We start from the raw sequence: 14,015 nt of genomic DNA, 5'->3' as shown, positions 1-14,015 counted from the left end.
AGACTGTTTACTCCCTTCAGTGAAAAAATGATTTCACTCATTAATCCTGCCCGTTTCGCTGGAAATATCGGAATCAAGTTGGTGTGAAGTATTATTTGCATTCTGAAAACAGCTTTCCGATCACAGATTTCACGAATCATCGATCCCCGATTTCACAATGGAAGGTTTATTGCATCAGATCCAATCCAGATCCACTTATTGTTGAGGTTCCATACCCTCCAGGTTTGTCCTTTGAATGACCACTGCATGTTCACAAGACTTTCTAAAAAAAATATTTGAAAAAACAATTGAGGGCTTACAAATTTTTGAACAACATACTAACCTTCCGGTTGTTTTGAAATCCGTGAATACTTTTTCATTCAGACGTCTCGAAGTAAATGAACCTTAAAACGAAAAAGAATTGAAAAAAAAACTTAGAGCGATGATTTGCTTAGACTTTTTATTCACATTGATAGCACTTACCGGCAAAACACACATCCTTAAAGTTTACAACCGGTCCCCAACTTTTTAATGCGAGAAATTTCAAAACGTCAATTTAGATAAACATTGACTACTTGATGTAATACTACAGAACAGGTTGTGATATTACACTAAACGACATGTTCGCAGTGTGTACATTGGTTTGATGTAATATAACAACGAATATTACAAATAATACATAGAACGTCTAACATCTCCTCAAATTACATCTGCCGTCGTTACATTATTTTTTGCTGTGTGATTTGAACATTCTTTTAGAAATGTTAACTTTATTTATTAAATTTTCCAGATGGGGAAAACGGAAGCAACAGCTCTGGCTGCAAAATCAACAGCGTGGTAACACCGCGCAGCAGCAACACCAGCAGCAGCAAAACTACCATCAGCAGCCGTTTCGAGCCACTTCCGATGCTGATACGGCAGGGATCCTAAACATCGATCAACAGTTTCCTAGTCAGAGTAATGAATTCGTTTCTGGTGGATCGAACGGTGTCAAGAGAAATCGTACCAGTCGAAGACCGATTTGGAGGAGTACAATCTATACCGCCTAAAAGGTATTCCTGATACCGATCGATTCTGTATCGCACACCCTAGCCAATCAGAATCGCTTTTAGTGGCGACATTTTACCAATTAAAAAAAAATGTTTTCATCACACTTGGTAAAGTTCAGTTAGTTTTATTAAAGTAATGTTAAAATTTTGTACAGTATTCGAGGGCAGTTTTCGGTTTATTTTAATTTTATAATCTGAAAATGACTGATGTAAATGTTCGATTATTTAAATCCTAAGTTTTGTGTAGTTGTTCAATTGAGAGCTAGGTTTTTAATTTAGATCGTTTTTAAACCAATTTTTCCGCCACCCTGTTACTACTACAAATTCTTCCTCAAAGCTTGTCAGAAGCCTATGGAATCTTCCGAAACGTACTAAAAACCAACAATGCAATAAAGTTGTTTGCTATAGAGATTAGGACACTGCCATTCCAAACTTGCTGTAACTGATCGCGAGTAAGCGTAAAACAAACAAGAGTCACACACAAGAGAAAAAAAAAGATGTCGAATAAAATATGGATTTTTCACTCCATCGGAGGCTGTTAAATGCCAAAAATCTTGAGCAAAAAAACCCGCATCAGTGTATCGCTTTTCCCGATTTTTGCAAGTTTATTGCACAAATTTAGCCGTACCCTGTAAACTAAAAAAACATTTACGAACGTTGGAGTTCTAGCAAACCTTTACCCTATGTTTGTGGTAGCCGACGTTAACAACATAACTATTTATTATAATTAAACTTACCAGTTTTAAAAGAGACGTGACTCGTAGATGAACGAGGTACATTTTGAGAGATCTGAAAAACCAAAACACATAACAATGCGACGAAACCATTCTCTACGTTATAGGCTGCGTTTGAGTAGTATTGTTTTGCTCGTCCCAAATAAAAATGAGGGAAAAAAAGTTAGTGAAACACGTGTTTGGTTTAAAACTGAAGTTTGTAATGTGGAAGTGATTTATCCAAGCACAGAAAACCATAACAGAAACGAAAAAAGCGTTTGAAATGTATATTACTACTTTATAATCACAATAATAAGGAATTTTGGTACAGCCCAAAGCATATTATTGAATATGATCATAAAACTGTAGATGAAAAAATTATAATGTTTCTCAGTTTTTATATCCGAAAGCCTTGAAACTGTCCTGTTGCAGAAATTTACTGGTCCTTCTATATAAACAGGGGGAGCCACCACGAGATCCAACGGCCGATATGTCCACTGCAGTTGAACCGTGCAATATCGAGCCCTGTCATGTTGTCAATCAGTGATGTCAACCTTCCAATTTTTTTCTGGATCTTCCAGACTTTTAGACTTTGGTCAGACAATTTTTTAAGTTTCCAGACTTCCAGACTCTTGACATCTCTTCCAGACATTTCCAGACTTTTGAGCTTGGACATGATTTTTTTACAAAATGAGTCAAAATTCTAAATTTTTTGTGAGAAAATGGCTGGAAATGATTCTAACTAGTATTTGAAAAAGGTACACACAAAACTTTCGAGGCCGGAAATTAGCAAAAATTTGCTCAAATTTGACCAGCTAGAAACTTAGCAATCAATTTAGCAAATTTTTCGAACTAAAATTTTAGCAAACGAGAGAAAAATTAAGCCGCCGCAACTTTTGCTCACTATTTAGCAAAACCGGTGGAAAAAAGCCCCGGATCTGAAATTTCAAAATTTATTGTTTTTTCTCTGCAAATTCCGAGGGAATGTTCGATTAATAAATAGAATATACGAATAACTCAACTTTCAATTTATTTTTCACGTTTTTCGGAACATCATTTACCACTTTTCTTTAAATTGCCAAAGGTCGACCCTCATCAATGAATGCACCTGAGTTGTGCCGGATGCAGCGCGTTGACATGCCAGTAGTGGTTCCTCTTTTTTTCGAACTGTTGCAAAAAAAACCGTCGTGTTTGCCGGCAGTTGCAACCTGGTAGGAAAAACAAACAATTTTGAATTTAAAAATCGGAAAATCTGTTCACTCCAAGTTCGGCCCTTACCTGCAGCATTCGGTGTCGATTTGGCCACCGTTTCGCCGTAGAATCAGCCACCAAACGAACCGAAGGCATCGAATTACCGGAACCGCACAGGATCACTTTGGTTTGTTGTTTTCCCCCAACTGGCGCGGCTGCTGTCTGCACACAAAGCGGCTAGAAAACTTTCATTTTACTAAAATCAAGCAAAATGAACTTTCTTTTTGCTAGAATCAAGTAAATTTAGCTTTTTGCTAACTCAACAGTAAAAAATTATTTTTGCTAACGGAAAGTAACAGCAAATTTTTGCTAAGTGGAGCCCCGAAAGTTTTGTGTGTAGATGGATAAAAAACAGAGAATTAAACGTAGATCTTAGTACTGCCTGTAGAGATAGGCGATTAATAATATAGAAAATAAAACTGAAATTAAACATAGCACAATAAGACTATAAAGTAGAAGTCATTCGAAAACCCACTAAAATAACACAGATTTATGGCTATATCTCCTTCGTTTGCTTGAATAACTATGTAAATGTTCGTAATTTACAACCCTGTTAATATGGGATTTAACTAAATGAACAATTCATCACAAAACAAACATTGATCTAAGAAAAGTTTAATTTTGGGTATAAAATTCTTCAAAAGTTGGTTGGTTTCGCAAGAGCTCTGAGATGGTGTTCACTATCACGGACATCTCTTCGATAGTTCATGTCAGAGCACACCTTGGAAGATATTCTTGTGACGGTTGTTTATAACCAGTGATAAATTGATTAAAGATGGAGACGCAGACGAAGGAGGAAGCCCCGGGTCCCTCTGCCAAAAGGGATAATCCAACCACCATCACCACAACCAAGAAGAAGGAAGCGCCGGGTCGAAGCAGCGGTTCGAAAATCGAACCAAAACCGACAGCTTTGAAGACGGTGGTCGCCCGCAAGCTGGTCGAGGTCACCTTATTCGGACACCAGGACGACGCAGAACGTTGCGATAATGGTTCAGCAGTTTGCACTGCTGCCATTAAATCAAACAAAGAGATTTATCTTGAATTGGCTAAGTAATTGTTACTTAAACGAAATCACCAGGTTACGACACTGCCGATAATATCTCAATGGTCTCAGGCATTGATAGTAAACCCAAGTAACCAAAAGTTCCATAAAACAGGCTCTTAAAAGCTTATTCAGCTTCGTTTAACGAATGGATAGCATTCTGCTCAGCCTTAAATTTCTGTTCTTATCGATACTTCTAAAGTCCATAGTTGAATTTGAAGAGAAGGCTATTTAGCCTCCACATGAGACCTCGAATAAAAAAGATTTATGTAAAAAGAATCATACTATTCCTGGATTTAGATTTTATACCTATTTCAGGGTGGCCAGCGATCCGGGAAAAAAACCGGGAATTTAAAATAGCACCAGGAAAACCGGGAAATAAACGGGACTGACATCAAAACCGGGAAAAACCTTATGCAGTGAAAATCATTTTTCTATTTAAATTCTACGTATAGAAAAGGTTGAGGTTAATCAAGAGTAAATTTTTATTAACAATTCTCGCAAAAAGAATATGTTGTTCAGGCTACAAATATTCTAAATGGAAAGAAGTTGCGACTAGTTTATGTTAGTATTTGCATTTTGTCGTAATAAAACTATTTGTTTACATTTTGTTTCATACAACGTAATGAAAGCTTACGCGAGAATTTGACATAGACGTTAATAGTATTTCTTTGATGCAAATATGAAATAGGAAAATTTTATGCGTGTTTTCATTCTTTAATTTTCGCTTCAATGTTAGACCGTAATGTTAGCCAGAACTGTTCGAAATTCTAATTTCAGAATCCAAATTTTGGATTCAGAATTGATATAGAAAAATTTGATTGAAAATTCAGGCTCAGTATAATATTTCAAATTAAGATTCTGAATACAGATTTAATTCAGAACTTAGAATTAGGAGGGTCGAATTTATTTCTATGTGGTAAGACTTTAAACATGCATTCAGAAATGGACTGAAAATGCAGATGAATTTTTAAAAAGATTTTGCTTTTAGTTTGACGTTTCAAGTTTTGAAACTGGATTCAAAATTAAATTTCAAATCTTAAAAATAAAACTAGAGAATTGAATGAAGGCAAAATATCATTTTTTTTGTAGTTAAAATTTAAGCCCCTCAATTTATGCAACATCATTGTCCACCTTTCGATTTTGATTGTTGCTCGGCCTTATCACACGAACTTAGTTTATCAATTAGTTTATCAATTACTAGTATTTGTAAATATTATTAAGGTGTTTTGTATTCTCTATGATCAAGAAAACTATTCTATTCTATTTTATTTATTTATAGAGGATTTTAACCAGCTTGGTCATTCTTCCTCTAAGATCAAGAAATCTCGTTAAAACCGTCAAAATAGAAACTGATCAATGTCACCCCAAAGCGTCAAATTCTGTACAGAGACAAAATCGATTTTTGAGTCAAATTTAAAGTAGTCTAATAAATTTCTGCAACCATGTTTTACATTCTTAGGAGTCCAGTACTGGTTTTAAAAATATGAAACATGCCACATTCCTCTTAACAGAAAATATAATAAAAAATATTGAAAAAAAAATTATAAATCTTACCCCGTTTTACGGTACTTATTTAAGAACAGATATAAAACCAAAACTAAGAAACTTGTAATTTAAATCCATAATTTACTAACCAGTACATAGTATTTCAGATTGATTTCAGAAATAATTATTCAAATAACATTCAAAAATCATACATCCGTATTCAGAATAAAAAAACAAAACAATGGTAATGCTATTTATGCAATCAAAATAAATCTCAACTTCTAAGTTTAAATCTAGGGTTAAAATTCAAAATTTAAACTCTTATTTGAATAGGCAATTGAATTTTGAAACTAATACATATCCACATTTGTGGATCAGAGTTTCAATATCAAGTTGGCATTTCAGAATTTGAGTTCAGCTTTTCGAGTCCGAGTATATACTGATTATACTGATTTATGCACATTTTGAACATTATAACTTTGCAAGTGAAATCAAATAATAGCATTGAAATTTTACCAGGTTTTGTATTAAAATATCATAAACTTCTACATGAGAAATCATCAAAAAGTATCACCTCTATCATTAAATATTCGGCAAAAAATATCATTTTCCAGCCTTTTGATGTTGCAGCTTTTATTTTAAGACATCATTATTGGCTTTTCGAAAATAATGACAATAAATCTCTATTTTTGCGTCCAATTCTAATAAATCTAACATAATTTTTCAAAGAATTCATAAAAATTTTCACCTTAAACTTTATCAATACCCCCCGCAGTTTAAATATGACAAAACAATTGCATTTCAAATATTGTTTAATTATTTTCACGAAAATATCTAACCTTAAATGTCTCGGAAAATATATTTTCCTCAAGATAAATTTAAAGATTTAAGAATCCTTTGAACCCCGAAATTGGTTTATTGACAAATGGAAGTTCCGGTCTGATTAGTTGAAATCTCCCAGAGAATTTGAGACCCAGAAGGTCAATTTAGATTTACCTCAATCTAAGCAATGCGGTATCAAGATTCCAAGATGACGTCCAATAAATTCAAATTATAAAAATTAAGAAGTTTTCCTAAAAACAGTTGTCAAAGTTGGAAAAAAAGGTTGTCAAAGACTAAGAAAAAGCTGACAAGTTTTGTTGAACAAATGGAATCGGACTCGATTATCCGGAGACTCGATTATCCGGAGACTCGATTATCCGGGGTTCGATTATCCGGAATTTAAGACTCGATTATCCGGAGTATTTTTTAAATTTTTATTTTGATTTTTTAAATAATTTAGTACTATAATTCACAAAATAATATTTTTATCAGCTTTGGACGGAGTTAGGGGGGTAAGGGGCTAGTATAGTAGTTGTACTTTATATTAAAACTCGGTTATCCACAGTGTATTGTTCAAGATCAAACTCATTAACTCTATAATACATAATATAAATATGTGGTCAAGGAAGAACGTATCTAGGAACAGGAGAGGTAACAATAAGAGTTGTCAATGTGTTTAACCCTCTAAATGCCATGGTAGCACAAGTGATCCACAACATTTGCGTCTTTATCAAGTTTGTAAATCTACTTTGATTCAGTCAATAATTGTATAAACTTCCTTGTGTATTCATTGTGCTTGTCTATAAGCCTTCTTGAAATTTAGATATAATAACTATTGAAAAACTATCTACCAACTATTGAAACAATCAAAAACTTTTTTCAACGAATTACAACTTTTGAGGCCATGGGGAACAACTTTTGTTCAAGCTCTTTCCTTACAAAAGCTTTTTTGTTGTTCAAATATTTAAAAAAAAATCGTGGGAAGTAACGGGTTAATTATTTATTATCTAGTTTAATTTATTATCGATTGTTTTCGGTTGAATGAGTGGATTTTGAAATGTATTTTAGTTTATTTACAAAGTATGATCAAATGTACAAACGTGACAAAGTAAGAAAAAGAGGGACTTAAGCTAGGGTGTCATTTCACGGAAACACTACTTGCACACAGACGAAATTGCACATGCAGAATGAAATCACCAACTTCAACTGTCAAAACAAGAGTCAGAATGAAGCCCGTCACACAATAGCGCGTGATAGCGTGTTTATCCGTCAAATGACAGGAATTAAGATGGAGCTTGGAGCGTTACATTTTGACGTAGAACTACGCTGGCGTCATATCGATATTGAATAGGACAATCAGGACAAATTTTGTCCCATGTTCTGCTTACTTACGTTATAATGTCAAATGTCAAGCCTTGTTGAAACGCAAAATTTGACCAATCAGATCTGAGAAAAATGTAATAAACAGTTGTAGTTCAACGTCAACCCTGCGGTCGTGGTTTTGTACTCAACCCTTCTGATTTTTAATCACTTCCGAGATGTATCAGGTCAAGGTAAAGTGAAACCAGTAATTGTTTAATATTACATGATTGTTTTTTTTTCTTATCACGACTTTACCCCTTTTTCCTATAAAAATGATTTTTGGCAACGCCACTGCATTTTAGAAAAATAATGCACAAAAAAATTACAATTTAACGTCCTCAGACTAAGAAAAAAAAAATTTTCATGATTCGATTATCCGGAGAATTCGATTATCCGAAGTGAAAAAAAATCGATACTCCGGATAATCGAGTCCGACCTGTACTGGAGTTATTTTCTTACCCTTTTACATTTCAACATTTAAATACTTTATTATCGGTACGAAATCCAACAAATCTCACCGCAATTTATGCAGTTATGAATAACTTTCGAATTACAAAATTGGTTCACTGAAAATTTTTGGTTTTCACACACTTTCACTTACAAATAGCATAAAATGTCTATTTGTTCGGTCAATAAATCTTGTAAAAGGTGTTAAGCACTGTATTTTAAAACCGTAAAAAACATGAAATATCACACCGGGAATTTTAAAATGGAAACCCGCTGGCCACCCTGTTATTTATTCTGATTTAATGTTGCTCTATGAATAAGTTTTATATTTACTTGAAAAATTTGCATGCTTGAAGATTCGAACCTGAACCAACGAGGTGAGAACTGAACACTGCTGTTATTTTAAATCAATATACAGTCCCCCCACAATCATGGGTCACACACAATTATTAGTCACCGATCATTAGAACTGCTGATATCTACTAAACTAAAAGAAATGATTTCATATACCTAATTATTTTTAGTTAATCGACAATATCATCAAAATGCATTAAAAACATTATTTGTGCGTTTGATAACAGTAAAATTGGTGTTTAAAAACTTTTTTATCATAGGTGAACTATAAGCTGTCGAACTATCGCATAAAATTCCAACGTTATAAGGTTGACATCTTAAACCGATAAGCCCCTTATGCGGGTATTTCAAAGATTCCAACCAAATGAATTGGTCCCATTTAAGCACAAAGGACGAGTTTACATTTTCCAAGTGAAACTGAGCGATTGAAATGCGGAAATTTATTAATATTTGGCAAAAGAAATGCGCCCCATAATTTTTACAGAATTCATCAAGTTCCACACAATCATGGGCATGGGTCATATTTTTGCAAGCAAAACAAAACATTTCTTGGTTGCTAGCTCAAATCAATTGCCCCTTGAATGTATACTAGCAAAGAATGCCCCTGAATGTTTGCCAGAAACTTGTTGATTTTCATGTTGATATTCGGGTGTTGCCATGGACTTCTTTGTGACTAATAATTGTGGGCAATTTGACTAAAAATTGTTACAAGCTACAATTTTAACTCATAATTGTGGTTTAGAAAAACGTTGATTATTTCGGTAAATTATGTTATTTTTAACAAAATTGAAAATAAAAACATATTTGGGGCCGTTCACATACCACGTGGACAACTTAGGGGGAGGAGGGGGGTATGGAAATGTCCACGCTTGTCCACGGAGAGGGGGGGTAGGAGTTTTGGTCATGTCCACGTGGACAAATTTACTTTCAAAATATTTTCTAAAGGTGAATTCAGATGTTTACATCAAAATCTTAAAATGGCATACCTTTCCAGTTTAAGTTTAAACAAAAAGTATAGCTACTTAAAAGCAAGTGATAAATATGATAACTAACAAGTTTAAATTTTTATTATATCAGTAAATTCTTATTCGGTTTTACAAAATCAGCCATATTTATAACAAAAAGGCAAAAAGTGGTGTTTTCTAACTGTCAAATTAGGCTGGAACAAATATCAATTTCTTCTTTTGTCACCCCTCCCTTCGAAATTTCCAAAATCCCGAAGGGGAGCATAAATAAAGTTTGAAATATTTTAAGTAAATTTCAAATAAAAATTCAAATATCCGAACGATTACAAGACAAAGAACCAACTTTTGGAAGATGCAAGTTAATTCACGTTTTGTATTCTTGATTTTATTGAATTTTTCGATAAAAAAAAACTTGATTAATAAGTTTTATGCAACAATATAGTATGGAATTTGGTTGCATACAAGCTTTCGTGCAATTTATTCCAATTTATTTGTTTTTCGCATTATTTTTTATTGTCCCCCCACCCCTCCCTCGCGATGTTCCAACTCCGAGTGACAAAAGAAGGATTTGAAATTTGTTCCGGCCTTATAAGTATTTAAAATAAAAACTTTTCCAAATCTGTCCACGTGGACATCCGGGGAGGGGGTAGGGGTTTGCACAATGTCCACGCTTGTCCACGGAGGGGAAGGAGGGGGTCAAAAATCTAATTTTTCTGTCCACGTGGTATCTGAACGGCCCCTGAAATCAAAGAGGAAGTATTGATTGACTGAAATTTATGCAAAGTTTGATATTTGGCTAACTATGTATGTGTATGTATGTGTATGTATAATCCATCCAACGACCCCCTGAGCTGGCAGGTATGTTATGCAAAAGAGCCAATGTTATTCCACTTGATTAACATGGGTTATGGGATTATGATTAGACTTTCACTCTTTTATTTCAGTACACATCCAGATACTTAATAAATTTAAGCGTGCGCTTATATTAAGTTAGTATCCTAATTTGTACAATAAAAGATTGACTCGTATTTATTAAATTTTTTCTTCTTTGTTTTTTATGAATGAATCAGACGTATCTTACCATTGATTTTCTTACTTTTCCTTCTATATAGGATATATATAGGATTTAGGCACTCCTCAAGCGGCTTGACCAATGGAGTGTTAAAGAAATCATGTAAATAGTACACTTATAAATAAATAAACCATTCAATTCAATTCAATTCTTTGTTCCTTTGGCGGCATCCATAAATTACGTAACGCAAAAATTACACTTTTTTGACCCCCTCCCCCCCGTATGTCACAAATTGTAATGATTCGACGTACCCCCCTATGAAAATTACGTAACGCTGATAATTACCCCCCCCCCCCATCTTCTCATGGTTTTGAATACTGAATTTCGAAGGTAAAAAAATATTTCAACATAAATTTTTTAACGTTCTTCAAAACGGAATTAATATATCTATTAATAAATATCTATCCAAATCGCTTCTTAGTGATGATAACTCTCTCATAAAATAAATTGATAGTCTTGTTATGAGTTGCGCTTTGCTTATAAACTGATGATCTACCTTGTTTACTTTAATTTGTTCAAGAAGTCTAACTTGCTATGCGAAATATATTCCACTAAGTATTGTTCGTCGCAAGAATCAAAATTGCATTTTTTTTTGAATAAATTGGGAAAAAATAGTAAAATTTACGTCTTAAGGTTGAATTGAGTTCTAGGGGGTAAATGTACCCAAATGTATATAGGGGTTTTTTTCAACGGTTATTTCACGGATATTTAATACATCTTTCAAGAAATCTTTTTCAGAATCTTTAAAGAGAAAAGATTACAAACCAGTTTAAACCATAATGAAGCTTACAAATTTTAAACTGATTTTGGTTTGCATATCATTCTGCCAAAATTGCATGACATAAAAAAAGCTGCGATTTAACTGAAATTTTTAAGGAAAAAAACGTTACGTAACGATGAGCATACCTCCCCCCTCCCCTATGTCACAATTCGTAACGTTCGAGCTAACCCCCTCCCCCCCTAGGAGCGTTACGTAATTTATGGATGCCCCCTTTGTTATCATGATATTCGGTTAACTAACACCCGAATAAACGAACATTTTGTGGCGGAAGGATATGTTAATTGACTTATAATTGTGGGGGGACTGCAAATAAAATAAACTTGAAAATTTCTTTTCAAAGCAGGCGATGTGAAGAACATTTGCACTTTTTCACCAAAGGATGTATAAATTTTTTTCAAAACAAACTAGAAGGAATTGAAATTCAACGTGAATGATTATATGTTTTAAAATGTTTTTTGGTGATTCATATTTTCTGTTTCCAATTTTAGTTTTAAAAATGGAGAGCGTTTCTATGTGGTTGTACATCAAGGTTTATCCCAATCCAGGCGCGGTCCTATGGGGGGGGTGATCGGGGTGATCACCCCCCCCCCAAGCGGCAAAAAACCGTTATAAAATAACCGTAAATGCTCGAATTTCTATAAAAACTTTGAACTTCCCTTAGTAGATGTGCCTTTGAATTTTCCAAAATTTTTCACTCCGTGGGGGTGTTTAATCAACGAAAAAGTTTGTTTATCACTTAAAGGCTCAAGATTGAAGAAAAGTCGGTTTATCAAACTCAAGCAGCTGTAACTCGCAATGCTCTGGACCGAATTCTACCAATCAACTTCTGTTGAATTACCTTTACCATGCAGTTTCTTTCTTTTTCGGTCAGATAGAACAGAACAAAAAAAAATTACTCGAAAAATACCCTTGGCTTTAAGTGTTAAATTGCCTTATTAGTAAGATCATCTGTATCCGTGGTCCAAACAGCCGGTTTAGACCCAAATTCCGACCCGAGCAACCGCATTTGTGATCCATTATACCAGTTTCAACTCAACTTTTTTTAGAGCTGGTATAAGGATTGATCCAAAACTTTGCTGGTATAAGATTTGGATCCAATTTGACGCAGTTCTAAACCGTTTGACAGTTAATGGAACACGAGTGCAGTTGCCAGTTTTTTCATTGGATCGGATCTAATTTCTTTGGTTCAATTCTTGTATAAATTAGACCCAAGAATAGACCACGAATACAGATGCCCTAAGAAATTTAAATTGTAGTCAACTTCTCCATTGGAGTGATCAGTTTTCCAGTAGGCGCTTAAGAAACGTGTGACTTTAATTGACAGTCTTGGGTACCTTCTAATCTTTCTCTTTGACACCAATATTTCACCAAATAAATTCAATCGTAATATACAACATGTTGATACCGCATGAAATCCATTTTGAAGAATGATTTGGCAACAGAAAGTTCCTCATTAGGATTTTTCTTTGTAGTTCAAAATATCTTAAAAACCTAAGGAATCTGGACAAAATGTTACAATAAAACTTAACTTCAAGAATAAAAAGCTAAGACGAATCTAAAGTTCAAATATTTATAAATTAGAACTTCCAATTCTGTATTTTGTCTTTTATTTACAGTTGGTTTATTGACAATTTTAAATTTTTACAAAGTTATGTCTAACATAGGGTTACCAGATCCCGCAACACCAAAAAGAGTACATCCAGATCATTTACCCGAAAAGTCAGGAGAAACGATATAACAACGGTTTTTGAAGCTTCCAGCCATCAGGTTGATACCAGATTCATTTTTATATCGATCTTTGCTCCCGGATGGTATGCAAAACAGAAGAAAATGATATACACATTCAGTATTATCTGAGGAGGCCCCAACTACCTCGAGTAAGCGGGGTTCAACTGTAATTGGAAACCGAGATATTTCCATTCAATCGAATCCTGTTAATTTGTCGAGGTAATTCCAAAGTAGGATTATTCGAAAATATAGAAGTACACACAAAATTTCTGAGGCCGGAATTTGGCAAAATTTTGCTCAAATTTGACCAGCTAGAAACTTAGCAATCAATTTAGCAATTTTTTTTTACTAAAATTTCAGCAAACGAGAGGAAAAGTTAGCCGCCGCAATTTTTACTCAAATTTTTAGCAAAAACCGGAGAAAAAGATGGCTGGGACCCGTAATTTCATGTTTTGTTATTTTTTCTTTGGAAAATCAGGGGAATATTTGATTATTGAATAGAATACACAAATTACATTCACTTATAATTTAATTTTCACATTTTTTAATTTTTTTTCACACTTTTCGTTAAACGGAAGGTTCGATCCTGGGAACGCACCTACTGGCGAGCAAAATGCCATGCCATCTTCATCAAAGAAAGCACCGGGGTGTTTTCCGGATGCAGCTCGTTGAAATTCCAGTTGTGGTCCTTCTTCATTGCCGGACTGTTGCGGGTTTCGTGTTGCACTTTCAACCTGGTAGGAAAAAAACAAACACACAAATTTCAAATTAAAATATTGGAGAATCAAAACACTTTAAGATTGGACCTTACCTGTAAGCATCCGGTGTCGATTTAGCTACCGTTTCTTCGTGAAGTTGCCCACCAACAAGAACCACCAGCAACGAACATCCGGAACCGCACTTAATCGCGACAGCTTTTTAATTTTCTCCCAACTGGCGCGGCGGCTGGAGTCTGTGAACAT

At 34.3% G+C, this 14,015-nt stretch overlaps 1 long non-coding RNA gene across 1 annotated transcript; it reads right to left on the bottom strand.

Annotated features, from left to right (window-relative positions):
* Positions 1-53: 53 nt before the first annotated feature.
* LOC129754745 (uncharacterized) lies at positions 54-523 on the bottom strand. Its single transcript, XR_008739079.1, has 3 exons — positions 463-523; positions 323-383; positions 54-262 (listed from the first exon to the last, which is right to left on the bottom strand). It is a non-coding gene; the product is annotated as an uncharacterized LOC129754745 (long non-coding RNA).
* Positions 524-14,015: the final 13,492 nt, after the last annotated feature.

This window comes from Uranotaenia lowii, chromosome 3, assembly GCF_029784155.1.
Source record: "Uranotaenia lowii strain MFRU-FL chromosome 3, ASM2978415v1, whole genome shotgun sequence".
NCBI classification, from domain to species: Eukaryota; Metazoa; Arthropoda; class Insecta; order Diptera; family Culicidae; genus Uranotaenia; species Uranotaenia lowii.
The sequence above is the reverse complement of the archived record's forward strand: the minus strand, read 5'-3'. Positions and strand labels throughout refer to the sequence as shown.